Source organism: Diadema setosum, chromosome 13, assembly GCF_964275005.1.
Source record: "Diadema setosum chromosome 13, eeDiaSeto1, whole genome shotgun sequence".
Classification (NCBI taxonomy): domain Eukaryota; kingdom Metazoa; phylum Echinodermata; class Echinoidea; order Diadematoida; family Diadematidae; genus Diadema; species Diadema setosum.
The window spans coordinates 25,036,521-25,049,751 of record NC_092697.1 but is presented as its reverse complement, the minus strand read 5'-3'; the positions used below and the strand labels follow the sequence as shown (position 1 = coordinate 25,049,751).

Here is a 13,231-nt window from a genome sequence, read left to right as displayed (position 1 = left end):
ATATTTATAAAAATATATATATATATATTTGGAACACTGTATAGACTTACTACCACAAGCCATATACCGAAGTTTCATTTTGGGCAATAAAGAAAAATGTGAAAAATTAACACTTTTTTAGAGACCAAATTTTCTTTAAAGTTTTGACTTTATTTTCACAGGTTTATCCTCAGTAAAACTCAAAATAACTAACATTGCCAGTTAGAGAATAGTTTCTCCTTCAATTTGCTGTTAGCATATAATATATTTTATCATTTGATGGCTTCTGAGATGAGATATTGTGATAGTCATGCAACACTTCCCCAGCAGATTTGTGTACAAAAGTTGTTTACTTTATGCAAATGAGGCTTTCAGGTCATACATTAAATGCTTAAGTGCGGAGTTAATTGCTCTGTATCTCTGAACTGACCACTTTTCACTCACCACCCAAATTACGCTTGGTATCTGGGCACAAACGGGGCCCAAATCTTATCGAGCGGTCGCCATCAAACGATTTAGGGTACGACAAAAGCACAGAAGGAAACCACAGGACTACGTGATGGAGAAAAGGAGCCAAAGCTATCTGGAACAGGCAGGGGATGGACAGAGCTAAGGAAACCCCACCAACTTCTCCCCCTGAATGAAGAAACAGGTACAGGTGTAGCTGCAGCTTCTACCTGACACTCTCACTCTCAGAGGTACAATGTAGCCCTGCAGCAGAGGACTTGGCTAGCAACATGAGGGACAGGGACAGCCACTTTGGGGCGGATGAGATGAAAACTAAAAGTTTGGGTTGCTTTGTTGACATTGTAATATATGGTTTCATAATCTTATTTTTCTTTTAATTTATCTAGGCAGATTAATGAAGACATAATGAATGAAAAGAAATGAGGATAACGAAAATATAAGATTAAATAGGAAATAGAAAATACAGTAAAAGTAGAGTAGCAAGCAAAGATATTTTGGAACATTCTGAGCAGACTGGAACACGAATGTTTTCATCTTGGTTTCCTCCTTCCTATCTATTTGATTTCCTATTTTCTACAAAGTGTACCTGTTATTCATCTTTGGTTTCATAACTGAGGTTGATAGTGCATAATTTAATGTTTAGATCTTTTACCTAGAGTTTTACCCCCTTTTTTTTTTTTTGCTCTATTTTGAGACAAACAAGGTACAGCTGTAGAAGGAAAGTTATTTGTTAACTCCCTCACAAAAGTGCTGGGCTTGTGAACCTTGCTGTTGTAGTCATTGAGGTACATTCAGGGGAGTCGTAGACCTTGTTGCCCTCTCAGATGCAAAGCACAAGTGTTATTGGGCTTTTTTGTTTTGTTTTGTTTTTATTGGGTACTCAACAACCAGAGAACAAAAAGGAAAAAACAAAACATAGTACAGTTCATATAAATCAAATAACAATGGCCACGGGGCAGTCAGATACCCAGGTAGCTCATGAGAAATTTCTGGCAGAGACCAGCAGGCCGTCGCTGGTACGCCTAGGGGACAAAGAGGCAGATGTCCCGCCAATCACCTGCCGGCCACTAGGCGATTTCTTAATAAAGGGGAAATCCAGTCCAAAAATAAGTTAGTCTGACAAAAAAAGAGTGAAATCTTACGAGTTCAATGGTGAACATTTGACTGAAATCAGATGACTCAGATCTATAAAGCCATGTCGAGAGTGTTCGCGTACGTTACGTGGGCGACCACAGCATTAGCATAGACTTTGCACGCAAAACGTGCATCTATTATGGACGTGAATACGGGTCTCGCACGACAACGCTAACACCAGCACCGAACTAGGGAAAAAGCATGTAAACCGTTAACACAGACGGAGAAGCTCGGTTCAGCAGACGACATTCAACACCGAGCCCAGCACCAGCAACCGGAAATACGTCATAATTTTGAGGTCAACTCTCAACACCGACGTGATTTCAAGTTTGGTTTTATTGCCGGTGCTAGTGCTGAGATAGCACTAGCACTAGCACTAGCACCGAACTTGAAATCTGATCGCCCATTGTACATCTTGGTTCTCACTCACAGGAAATTATCATCTTTCATATAAATTTAAATAACTACAGACACAAGCATTAAATTACAAACTGTCGTAAACTTACTGGTTAGTGGTTACCTATACATGTAGGCCTGTACAGTAAATGTACAAGCACACAAAATATTGTCCCTGAGCTTACAATGTAGCTCAGGGAAGGACAGTAAAGGATTACTGAATTTACACACAGTAAACAAGGAGTTGAAAGTCCATCTACATGTACATTGTATACGTACATAGATGTATTATGTACAATTTACAATGTATATGAATTGATCACATCGCAGTGATCACTGGCTATAACTGTAATAATAGCACAGGAACATCAACAAGCTCATGCAGTTGTAATCCATACAGTATACACTGTACTTGTATAATAATCAACATATTTCTGTCACTACTTATTACTTTATATTAGTAATCATGGTAATCATGAGCAAAACCACTATATCAATTTCATAAATCAAACACAGGGAGACCCTAAAGTTCTGTATACACACTGTGATATCAAAACAGTAACATTTTTTGTGTGTTTTTCTGTAAGATGTGGGTAATATCAAATATAATTTCATAGCCTGAAGTTGTATTTGGATTGATTTACCTTTTTAAAAGTTATTGATGCGAAGGTTCCCGTTGTAATTTTGTGGGGGACATACAGTAGAATCTACATGTATATCAAATGCTACCATTAAGGATGAACTTTCAATGGCTTATAATAGCAAGTCACTTTCCAGTTGAAACAGAGCTCTAAAGTACTTTGTGGCAACAATTGCTCATGACCATAGTGTAAAGCCTCATGAATCCGTTCCCTTGTCATTGCTACTAGTATTAGTAACATTATAAACAGACAAAAAAAAAAAAAAACCCTTGGAACAACAACAACAACAACAACAACAAAACACCATGCAGATCTACAGTATCACAGTCATATCTCTCTAGTTTACAAAAGATCCTACAGCAGGAGTTGGGTTACTCGCAAAGAGAGAAAAATCTGTCTGTCCGGAAGATTTTTTTTTTTTTTTTTTTTTTTTTTTTTTACTTATAATGTTTCATGGCTCTCCTCCGTAGACAAGGGGATTCTGTCAGAAGCCAGACACAGTCTCTGCAGAACATAGATCTATTCCCAACAACAAAAAGACCGATCTTTCGGTCAACTTGCAAGTGTTAATGGGAAGTGACACCTGTCTGTGGACCTGATTGGGCCTTTTCATCAATGAATTAAATGGCCCCTGCCAATGCAATGCCGCAAATAGGCACGCTGTAGTCCTGTACACGGCCTGACGCAAACAGGGTTGATTACTCTAGATTCTACTTCTAGTAACTACTCTTTTACTAGGCTCCTTCCGTAATTCCATCAAGTGCAGCTTCATGCTTGAACATGAAGATGAATACGCACTGTGTATGGTAGTGTGCAGCAGTGGTAAGGAGATCGATAGTGTGTGAAAGTGTGCAGCATATGTGTCCCACCAGTAATAACCACAAGTAGGCCTAGTTAGAGTACTATTAAACGTTAGTAGTCCCTAAGCCCCAACTAGAGGGGTCTAGCCTACCGTAACTAAATAAGTAGTATTCAATAAACATTTTGTCTATCGCTGGCTGTACATTTTGTGACACTGTCCTGATAATTTTATTGATATCTTGTGTATCCTCTCCTTGGTAGCAGGTCACTAACTCTTTAGACTTACCCTTGGCCTTTCCATTCTCGTCACCTGCAGATTTTACTGACATTCCATTCTCATTTTGCACATCTTGAACACCTGCCCGCCCTATTTGGCTGTATAGCACTAAATGGGCTGCGCCGTAGGAACCCATGGCCATTCAGACAAGGTGAAGACAACATTCGGTCATGATCACCGACAACACCGCCGAAGCGAAGCCAGACGTGTCGTGTAGTAGTCTAGGTAAATTAGGTCTACTCGATAATTCCCGACCAGATTCTACACTATAACAATAGACATGATAGATAGTGCAATACTGTAGTTACTGTACGGTGATCGTCATCACGGATACCCGAGTCCGACTCGAATCTGCACAGTTGGTTGCAAAACACTTCTATAATAATCCTATCGCTAACACAATTACGTGATAAAATATCTGGGAAATCTCGCAAATATTTACCTCAGAGTTTCCAGTCCAGCACCGTCTGATATGGGAAGAGTTGAGTAAACATGTTTGCGATTAATGCATTGGTCTCCTAAATTGTTGTGCTCTCACGATCCCCCTGCTACTTCTTTTTCGGCAGGCAAAGTACAGTATAAAGCGCAGAGTTAGAGAGAGATGCAGCAGAGAGAGAGAGAGAGAGAGAGCTGCATGCTCAACAACCTGCCTGTGTATATTATGTGTGTGTCTGATATGTGGGCGTACCCGCCGTCGTAGCGGAGAAAGTGCAATTGCCGTACCATTATTACAATTCAAACTATTCGAGTGAAAACTTGGTAGCGTGTCACGGAAACTGCATGCAGCACTGAATCCATGCTGAATCCATGCAAAATAACCCACAAATTATTTCATGTATGACGGTTATAATGTTGATATCCATGTTCTAAGATGAAATATTATTGTTATCGTATTTTATCGGGTTTTTTTTTTTAATCAGTTTTATCGCCTGTATTTATCCTTTGGTAAAATCACGAATATGTATATTTATATAAATAGCGTGATATATATAATTACAAAATTAGATTATATGATATATATCATATATATATGAAATAGAACATCTATATTAAAAAAAAATCATTTTTCTTGAAAATTATACATTCCATCACCTTGATGGATTCCCCCCCTGCTTTATGATCTGAACGCGGTAAGTCAAGTGCTCTTGCATTCTGCTAGAAAAGTGAAATCATGTTTAATTTTCCTCTATATTTTCTTTATGATAGTTGTCCATACATGTCATAAACTCAAGAAGTCTCCTCATCAAACGGATCCAACACCAAAACTTTACAAAATTCATAACTTTTGCATAGATTGTCCGATTTACTCAAACTTGTCAACCCACATTTCTCTTTGCATGGTTTTGGTTTCATTTTTAAAGGACAAGTTCACTTTCATAAACATAAGGATTGAGAGAATGCAGCAATGTTAGTAGAAGACATCAGTGAAAGTTTGAGGAAAATTGGACAGTCGATGTAAAAGTTATGAATTTTTAAAATTTTTGTGTTGGAACCGCTGGATGAAGAGACTACTAAGGCTCGTGATGTCATATGAGTACAACAGTAAAAAGAAAATGTAAAGAAAATTCAACATATTTTCACTTTTTTCGCATAATAAAAGAGCACTTGACTTGCCTCTTTCTAAAGGCAATGGGAATAATGTTACCCATAACATATGTCAGTAATGAGTCAAGGAAATGTGTACTTTTTTTTCAAAAGATGAAATTTTGTGAAATTCTCTTTATATGTTCCTTATATTGTTGTACGCATGTGACATCATACCATGGAGCTACTAACAGAGACTCTGTTAGTAGCTCCATGATCATACACTGCAGTAGTCTTCTCATCCAGCGGTGACTGCACAAAAACTTCGTAAATTCATAACTTTTGAACGGATTGTCCGATTTTCCTCAAACTTTCAATAATGTGTTCTACTAATATTGCTACATTCTCTCAATCCTTATGTTAATGAAGGTGAACTTGTCCTTTAACGTTTAATAATTGAAACATGCTGAAATTGCAATGAGTAAAAACACAAAGAAACAAGGAATCGTTCTTTTCATATGCTTGAGTAGTCTGTCTTGTTGCTATACACTGCGCCATAATTATTATCAATTCAATTCAATAGTTTATTTATTTCCATCGTCAAAGAGAGAGAGAGAGAGAGAGAGAGAGAAAGGGAACGTGATCCAAAGCGGTACACGTTTTCAATTTGTCTTTCATTCGTCTGATATATACAGTATGATTATTTGATTATCATGATTATTGTCTTCGGGAATCTGTAGAGAGATCGATGGACAATGTCTGATGTAGCCTTTTATAGGGTAGTTTTCAAACCATTTTCACGCAAGAAAGGTTACTATTAAAAAGATATGACGATACTTTCATCATGATACGAACCATCAAAGAACGAATGTCAATTATATAGAGACTGAATGACAACGTTTGTCTCTCTCCGTCTCTCCCTCTCTCTCTCTCTCTCTCTCTGTGTGTGTGTGTGTGTGTTTGTGTGTGTGTGTGTTGTGTGTGTGTGTGTGTGTGTGTGTGTGTGTGTGTGTGTGTGTGTGTTTGTTTGTGTGTGTGTGTGTGTGTGTGTGTGTGTGTGTGTGTTTTCAATCATGAATTGCTCCATTATTATTGTATGCAATGATTATTTTGATCTGGCTGCCTTGACTATTGATCATGCTGCTTAATACTGTACCAGCGTCCACTTTAACTTGCTGTTGCCATCCTAATTTAGTCTCTGGACAGTATAGTTTCCGTTAATTGATGTTGTTTTCTGACTCACTATCTGTTTGGAATGGTTTCCTCACACCGAAGAACTATGTGAAAATGCCATCCGCACATAATTCGCAAACAGTCACAATGTCATAGTCAGCATATACATCAATATGATCGCATAATTTCAATTTTTATTATTTTACAAATATGTATGCCTGATCATGTTTTTCCAAATACCCTGTAGATCTTTATATGGTAATTCTTGTACGTCCATAAAATCAAACTTTTTTTCTCACTGTTTACGGTAGCTGGCATACACTTCAAAGACGCATATTTTGGAAATGGAAGAAACGTATCTGTTTTTACACGTTAAATAAGTTTTATATATAGTTTTTTATTTTCAGTTAGTATATAATCAAACCATTAGTTTAGTCTAAATTATCGCTCATTTAATTTTTTTTTTTTTATTTCAGTGTGTGTGTATTATATGCAATGTGTGGAGAGAGAGTGTGTGTGTGCTATGATATAAGATGATTATTCTTAACTATTTTTTCACTCATAAAAAGTTTAATCAACTTCAGGCCCCAAAATAAGTAAATGGATAAATAGATAAATAAATAAACAAATGGACATTCTATATAGGCGTCTCCTTTGTCTTGTTCTTAAAGGAAACCAAAATCCAAATAGAAATGTGGATTGACATCCGCAATTCCTATAAGCTCTACCTCTAGATGGCGTCATCACGATTTGCAAACGCAATTGAAAAAGTTTTTCTGTCTGACAGGCGATACACAGGACAGAGTGGATAAGAGTTGGATGCGCGAGTGTACTTTTGGAACTGTGAAAGCCCACGAGCGCAACGAATGGATTTTAGCATGTTTAGACTGTTTCCAAAGTTTAACAAGCGCATCCAATTCTCACTGATCCACGAAATAAACCTACCTGTGCGTCATTCGTGTTAAAAATGGGCCGGTGAATTCATGAAATCCAACCTTTTTCCCAGTCATGGCGTTGTGGCCGGAACACCTACAACCTCATAGACTTGGGCCATCCGCGGCTCAGTGTGGATCAGTAAAAATCAATACTGTACATGACAATCATTGACCAATCAGATTGCAGAGACTCTAAAGCCTATTAAACATGTACATGCATATAGTAAGTATGTGTCTTTCTTTGAAAATCACATACTTAGTACTAAGTATGGCCTGTATGGATACGCAGTGTAGAGGCATAAGATGTAGCTTCTTGTGCAACGTTCTCAGTATTTGTTATTGGACACTTCGTTGGCATCTACCAAAAAATACGAGGGATTTTAAAAAAATATCAACTAGGGCGGTGAGTTGGCTCAGTCGGTAGCGCGTCTGCCTCACGATAACGCGGCCCGGGTTCGAACCCGAGTTTGGACTGAGCAATGTTGTGTGTAAGCCAAAGAGGTTCTATATTATGTTACATATAGAACCTCTTTGGTGTAAGCATACCGTCCCCTCTAGCAAGAGGCAAAAACACTCTGTCCCTCGGATAGGACATAAAATGGAGGTCCCGTGTATGAGAGAGCAAAAACTCATGCACGTAAAAGATCCCGCTTCATTCATTCATCGCAAAGAGCAGGGTGTTTTAACCCGGTGAAGTGGTCCCCCACCTCCAACTGGACCCCATGAGCTCCCATGGAAGACCAGCTTAACGTAGCTGAATATGGGCTATCCAGCCATCTTCTCAGATGGAAAATGAACAAACAAACAAAACTCTTTGACATTCGAGAGCGTCACTTTGATAATAATATACTCTAAATAAAAGGCAATTAACAATAATCACATTCATAAGCAATGCAGCACATCAGACTTAGTCATGAACACCATGTTTTATCCTCACTGACCTATGCAATACTAATTTGCTAGCGCAAACACAAGGAGGCATGAGTTAGATAAACAATATTGTACTGGATATAACTTTCACTGATTTTGTTCGATTGACTTTGTGTTACATTTTTATGTCTGAACAAGAAATCCAGACATCAAATGAAATCAAATGAAAAACTTAGAACAGCCACTCTGTCAAGTGTTTTTCTCCGTATCAGGACAACTCCCCCGGAGGTCTCCTCCCCCGGGGACTACTCCCACCTGACAACTCCCCCGGAGGACCACTCCCCCGGAGGACTACTCCCCCGGAGGATGTCTCCCCCGGAGGACGTCTCCCCCGGGGGACAACTCCCCCGGGGAACTACTCCCCCGGGGGATAACTCCCCCGGGGGACTACTCCCCCGGAGGACTACTCCCCCGGGGGACTACTCCCACGAGGACTGCTCCCCCGGGGGACTACTCCCCCGAGGACTACTCCCCCGGGGGACTACTCCCCCGACGACTATTCCCCCGGAGGACCACTCCCCCGGAGGACCACTCCCCCGGAGAACCACTCCCCCGGAGGACCACTCCCCCGGAGGACCACTCCCCCGGACGACAACTCCCAGGTTGACTAATCCCCTGGGTGACCACCCCCACCACTTTTTTTTTCTTTTTTTTTTATGAAAAAATTCAATTTAAATTCCTGTGGACGCTGATCTTTCAAGAGTTAACTTTACGTTTGTGTGAACGTAACCTAGTTCCTCTATTCTTTGTTCATTCCTTCATTTTTATAATGATAATTGAGCTTCGGCTAAGTACACGGAATTTTATTTCAGAAATAACGCAAAAAATAGATGTTCTACATCATTATTCTGTAAAACTAAGGGGTCACGTCGTCCCTTAATTCCCAAATTCCCATCTGTTGTCTATCTAATTAATGCGCTTTTGGCAATCATATCTTATTTCTTATTATTTACAGTCTGGAAAAATTCATATAAATCCCATTAACAAAAACTGTCAACGTGAAAAAATATACCACACAATATAGGAACGTCACTGTAATGTTATAATTTTGAAATAAGTTTCTTCCTTCCTTTTACATCTAGAGGAAGGTTCCACAAACCATGCGTTCTTTTGAAGACTTTTACAATGTAGGTTTGAATGTGATCGCATATGTTTTTTCTGTGTTTTTGAGACACCTTATATAGTCATGGGAAAACTTTCCTTGTATTTATTATGATGTTACGTTATGAAAAACTGATGGCCGGTAAGGAACCAAAGTCAACAAAATAAGAGTCATTGTGAGAGCGACGGAGCGAGCGTGTTTGAAAATTTTTGCATTTTTGCAGTCCAAACTTGCTCGTTGTCGCTTTATTATATCCGAGTTTATCTGTTTATTGCTCGCTTACAAATTGGTGTAGAAAGAAAACAAGAACTCGGGGGAAAGGGGGGGGGGGTTGTGCTGGACGCCCATCCGAGTATCACAGTCACCACATCTGACGCAATTTCCCTGTAAATTAAAGCTACTTCTCCATTTTTCTAGGAGCCCCCCCCCCCCCGGGCCACATACCCAACGATACCCAATAAAACTGTATTATAGCGATCTCAGGGACGTAACAGGTGTGGGTGGGGGGGGGGGGGGCAAGATCAACATTTTCCCGGTCAGTGGCATGTACAGATTTTTTCCTTTTTTGGGGGGTGGGGGGTGGAAGAAGTAATTTTCCATGACTCTTAAGCATAGGTTGCTTTACAAAACACATTCCTTCAGCGTAAAACTTGAATGTGCAGAGTCTCCCTGCTGGGGGTCCGGGAGACGGAGCCTCTGGAAGCTCTCGAGATTTAGCCACTTTAAATTGAACATGTCAACTATGTTTTTTTCTTTTTTAAATGTGACGCGCGTATGTTTTTATTTACACAATACAATCAAGATGTATGTGCATAGGGTGCGGGCTTCAGAGCCCCTTGCCCCTGTCGTGGTTCGGGGACCGAGCCCCCGGAATCTCCCGAGATTTTAGACATTGCAAGCCTTGGAATTGGGCGCTGTTTCAATCGAAATTAAGCACGGGTGGCTGAGAACACATTGCTTCAGCGTAAAATTTAATGTAAGTGGGGTGCAGGGACAGAGCCCCAGCCTGCGGGGGGTGGGGGGGGGGGGGGGTGGGGGGACGGGGGGGGAGTAGCCTTTTGTCAAGGCCCTCTCTCTGTATGGTGAAGAGAGCCCAGCTGAGTGGGCTGGGCTCGCTTCGCTCGCCCATTATAGCGAGAGGGCCTTGACAAAAGGCAAGGGGGGGGGGGGAGCGGAGCCCCTTGAAATTCTCGAGATATATACATTATTTTAAACCATGAAGAAGGCTGCAATTTTGAATAAAAATGTGAAATGCCTATATATGCTTTACAAAATAAATTGCACCAGTTCTATGCGGGTAGGATTCAGGGGCCCACCTTAGGATCCTTGGTGGGGTGCACCGTGCAGGGCAGAGCCCCTGCCGGGGGTCTGGGGGAGCTCTAGAGATTTATAGACATTTAAACCTTGAAGTTGGCAGCTATTAAAGGACAAGTTCACCTTCATAAACATAAGGATTGAGAGAATGCAACGATATCAGTAGAACACATCAGTGAAAGTTTGAGGAAAATTGGACAATCGATGCAAAAGTTATGAATTTTTAGAATTTTTGTGTTGGAACCGCTGGATGAGGAGACTACTACAGCTTGTGAGTCATATGCGTACAACAGTATAAAGAAAATGTAAAGAAAATTCAACATATTTTCACTTTTTTTCGCATAATAAAAGAGCACTTGACTTGCCTCTTTCTAAAGGCAGGAGGAATAATATTACCCATAACATTTGTCGGTAACGAGTCGGGGGAATGTGTACTTTTTTCAAAAGATGAAATTTTGTGAAATTCTCTTTATATTTTCCTTATATCGTTGTACGCATGTGACATCTAAAGTTATTCACACACTGCAGTAGTCTTCTCATCCAGCGGTTATTGCACAAAAACTTCAAAAATTCATAACTTTTGAACGGATTGTCCGATTTTCCTCAAACTTTCAATGATGGGGATGTTCTACTAATATTGCTACATTCTCTCAATCCTTATGTTTATGAAGGTGAACTTGTCCTTTAAAAAAGAATAGCATGGCTGGCTTTACAAAACACATCCCTTCACCGTAAAACTTAGAGCCCATCCCGGGGGTCCGGGATTGAAGCCCCCCTCCCTTCCCCGAAGCTTTCGATATTGAAGCACTGTAAGGCTTAATGATTTTTAATTAACAGTGACATGCCCATGGTACTTTACAAAAGGTCATACGCACAGTTTTTCCTGCATGGAGGGGCACAATTTTCCTAAATGGTGCGAGGGTGCGAAGACGCCCGAGGTCGAAATTTTTGCATTTTCAGAACTGAAATTGAGTGATTAGGTGCACATTTTGGGGGAATTTCGGGGGCGATTGCCCCCCCCCCCCCCTTGCTGCTCGTTAAGCAAACACTTTCGACAATGTAAAACTTCTGTCTTTCTTCACTTTTAAAAGGTGTGTACAGTTCTGGTTGAGGTGAGGATTTAGCTTTTAACGTTTTGCGAGACATTCAGAAACCACTCTATGAAATGTCAAAGAGCATGCAATTCTAAGGGATATCAAAAGTTTATTTGATGAAAACTGGTTTTGAAATGGCTGAGATATCCAAAAATAAGGTGAAACAAAGAGATCCTAATAAAAGACGTGGCCTGTCGCTTTTTATTATTATTACTCTTTTTGATATCTCATCCATTTGAAAACCAATTTTTCACCAAATAAACGTTGAATCCTTGTTAAAATTACATGCTCTTTCATATTTCAAGTTCAAGTTCAAGTTCAAGTTCAACTTTATTCATTTCCATTGAATAAACAGGAGAAATTATATTCAATGCATAAACAAAACAAATTTGTAGTAATTTCGATAAACGTACATCAACAAGATACATGTGATGATGAGTAACGACATACAATTGCATTTATAAGGTATATACATATGAATATTACACGAATGGTAATGGAAATGGAGGGTCCCACTAAAAAGCCAAGCTTGTACGATATGGGACCCTCAGAAATACATAAAAAGCAAATAATGGCTTCATGAAACTACAAACAAATATATGAAACAAAATCAAAGAAACCAATGTCAACTGACAAGAAATGAAATAACAGGAAAGAACGAAAAAAAAAAAAAACAAAATGGGAAAAAATGAAACTGCAACACACGCCATCGTGGACACAAGCAAACAGATTTCCAGGATGCATAGGAGTAGTAATACGCACCCTTGAATGATATTGTGAATATAAGGATTGGGTACATATACCAGAAAAACTACAAAAGCGCGGACATATTAAAAGCAAAGAATAGACACAATGATGCATTGTTCGATGACTGTCATATTTGAGGAGAACTTATATTCGACAGATTATTTTACTCTCATGATAGAAAATAATTGATGTGTAATGATTAATGCATAAAAATAAGTGATAACTTAATTGAGTTAATGAAACAAACCTAGTTCGGTAATATGTTATAAGATTTCAATAAAAATAATTTCAATTTATTCTTGAAAGAATTCAAAGTTCGTACTGTTACAATATCATTAGGAAGTGAGTTCCAAAACTTTGGCCCATCATAAATAAAGGTGTTCTGAGCCAGAAGAGTTCTGAAAAAGGGCAAATGAAACTCATTCGAACGCCTTGTTGGGTAATTGTGGACGGACTGATTTCTTGGAAACATTGTTTCAAATATATTTGGAAGATTTTTTTTATCATAATTAAACATAAATTGTCCTAGGTTATACAGATACAAATCCTTGATTTTCAATATTTTGTTTTCAAAAAATAACGGGTCAGTATGAGACAGAAATGCAGTATGACATATGATACGGAGTGACTTCTTTTGTAATAAAAGTAATTTATCTAAGAATGTTTGATATGTGTTTCCCCAAGCAAGAATACCATAATTTAAGTATGGCAATATG

The 13,231-nt window shown here is 39.2% G+C and overlaps 1 protein-coding gene across 1 annotated transcript in view; it reads right to left on the bottom strand.

Annotated features, from left to right (window-relative positions):
• LOC140236774 (uncharacterized) overlaps positions 1-4,256 on the bottom strand; it is a 44,303-nt gene extending 40,047 nt beyond the window's left edge. The window contains exon 1 of the mRNA XM_072316704.1: positions 4,139-4,256. The gene's annotated coding sequence lies outside the window, so the exon portion shown is untranslated. The remainder of the gene's footprint in view (positions 1-4,138) is intronic.
• Positions 4,257-13,231: the final 8,975 nt, after the last annotated feature.